The following is a 2,760-nucleotide window of genomic DNA, read 5'->3' on the forward strand; positions in this document are numbered from 1 at the left end:
AGACCATAAAACACCATGATAACCATACCGTACATCTGACTGGGAATCAGACCACAAACACCATGATAACCATACTGTACATCTGATCGGGAATCAGACCATAAACACCATGATAACCATACTGGGCATCTGATTGGGAATCAGACCATAAACACCATGATAACCATACTGTACATCTGACTGGGAATCAAACTATAAACACCATGATAACCATACTGTAATCTGAATTGGAATCAGACCATAAACACCATGATAACCATGCTCGTACATCTGATTGGGAATCAGACCATAAACACCATGATAACCATACTGTACATCTGATTGGGAATCAGACCAAAACACCATGATAACCATACTGTACATCTGATTGGGAATCAGACCATAAACACCATGATAACCATACTGTACATCTGACGGGAATCAGACCATACGCATGAGGCTACGACATCTGGGGAATCAGACCATAAACACCGCAATGATAACCAACTGTACATCTGGGGAATCAAACCGGAAAACACCATGATAACCATACGTACATCTGACTGAGTCGAATAGACATAAACACCATGATAACCATACTGTACGTATCTGACTGGGAATCAGACCACAAAACACCATGATAACCATATGTACATCGACTGGGAATCGAGATCGCCAAAACACCATGATAACCATACTGTACATCGACTGGGAATCAGGCACCATAAACACCATGATAACCATACTGTACATCTGACTGGGAATCAGACCATAAACACCACGATAACCATACCGTACATCTGACTGGGAATCAGACCCATAAACACCATGATAACCATTACTGTACATCTGACTGGGAATCAGACCATAAACACCATGATAACCATACTGTACATCTGACTGGGAATCAGACCGCAAACACCATGATAACCATACTGTACATCTGATTGGGAATCAGACCATAAACACCATGATAACCAGCTGTACATCTGACTGGGAATCAGACCATAAACACCATGATAACCAAACCTCCCGCCCTCCCTGCCCTGATCTGCTCTAACTGGACGAAGGCATCTGGAGGTAATTGTCCCATCGGATTCAAAGGCCTTCCTCTTCCTGTGTTTGCTGTGCTTAATGGCACCCTGCAGGGACATGGAGCCAGGTACTAATAGTTCCTATGGCGAGGCTGTGATAGCAGAGGCAGAGGCAGGACAAGATCAAATGTGATGAACGTCCTGCACACGCTGAGTCGGTTATAATAATATCAGTGATTGAAGACACACTAAAGAATAATAGAATTAAAGTGCAGGAACAGTTTTACTACAGGGTCAACACCTTCATCAAGGAGCATTGTGTCTTGACAAAGCCCCACTTTAACTCCAGTCCTGCTTTAATTATTATAACAAGGGTTTAGTAGGTCAACAGTGATCAGGGAGCCAACGCACAGAAACATAAGGAGGATGGCTTATAGAGGAACCTCAGATGAAATCCTCCCCCCTTGTGGTTTTAAACTCTGCCATAGGCTCCACCTGGACCATATGGAGGTGAAACTGTGTAGACAGCAGAGAGAGGACTAATCTGCTTTGATAAATTTATATCCATATAATGACTTTCTCAACAGTGTGTGTGTGTTGATACAGTGTTGGCCCGTAGTGGCCCTGGGACTTTATTTTTCCTTGGCAGTGAGCTGAGTACACAACATCACCTGACCTGACGCCTTATAAATGAGCTCATTTATCTGCAGTGTCGTCATATCAGGTTCTACCCTCTGTGCTGCGTGGAGTGAGCTGAATCATTCTACATACTACTCTCTCTCCTTTCTCTCACTCCGTTTCTCTCTCTCTAACCTTTCGGTTTATCCTTCTCTCTCTCTCTCCTTTCTCTCATCCGTTTCTCTCCCTATCCTCTCTCTCTAACTCGGTTTATCCCTCCTCTCTCTCTCTCTCTCTCTCTCTCTCTCTCTTTCTCTCTCTCTCTTTCTCTCTCTCTCTTGGTTTCACTCTATCCTCTCTCTCTAACTTCGGTTTATCCCTCTCTCTCTCTCTCTCTCTTCTCTTGGTTTTCTCTCTCTATCCTCTCTCTCTAACTCGGTTTATCCCTCTCTCTCTCTCTCTCTCTCTCTCTCTCTCTCTCTTTCTCTTGGTTTCTCTCCTCTATCCTCTCTCTCTAACTCGGTTTATCCCTCTCTCTCTCTCTCTCTCTCTCTCTCTCTCTCTCTCTCTCTCTTTCTCTTGGTTTCTCTCTCTCTATCCTCTCTCTAACTCGGTTTATCCCTCTCTCTCTCTCTCTCTCTCTCTCTCTCTCTCTCTCTCTCTCTCTTTCTCTTGGTTTCTCTCTCTCTATCCTCTCTCTCTAACTCGGTTTATCCCTCTCTCTCTCTCTCTCTCTCTCTCTGGTTTCTCTCTCTCTCGGTTTCTGTCTCTCTCTTGGTTTCTCTTCTCTCTATCCCTCTCTCTCTCCCTCTCTCTCCCGCCCCTCAGCAGAATGTATGAAGGCTCTCACTCTGCTTGGGGTCCTTCCCTAACAATGTCCACCTGTGGTGGAGACAAGTCCACAGTACTAAGTGACATTGACCCTCCCCAGACTCGGGAATGTTTCACCAAAATGACTTTTGGTGGGGCGGCAGGTATCTGGTTTGGAATGTCTGGTTTGGATTTCCTTCTGTCGGCCCCTGGAGTCTCTTTTCCTGCCTGCTTGACAGCTCTCTGGAGAAATGATGTCTCTGAGTGTTGTTTTCTGTCTAGGATTATTTTGTATGGTGTTAAAAGGTGTGTTGGGCAC

Source organism: Salmo salar, unplaced genomic scaffold (genome assembly GCF_905237065.1).
Source record: "Salmo salar unplaced genomic scaffold, Ssal_v3.1, whole genome shotgun sequence".
NCBI lineage: Eukaryota > Metazoa > Chordata > Actinopteri > Salmoniformes > Salmonidae > Salmo > Salmo salar.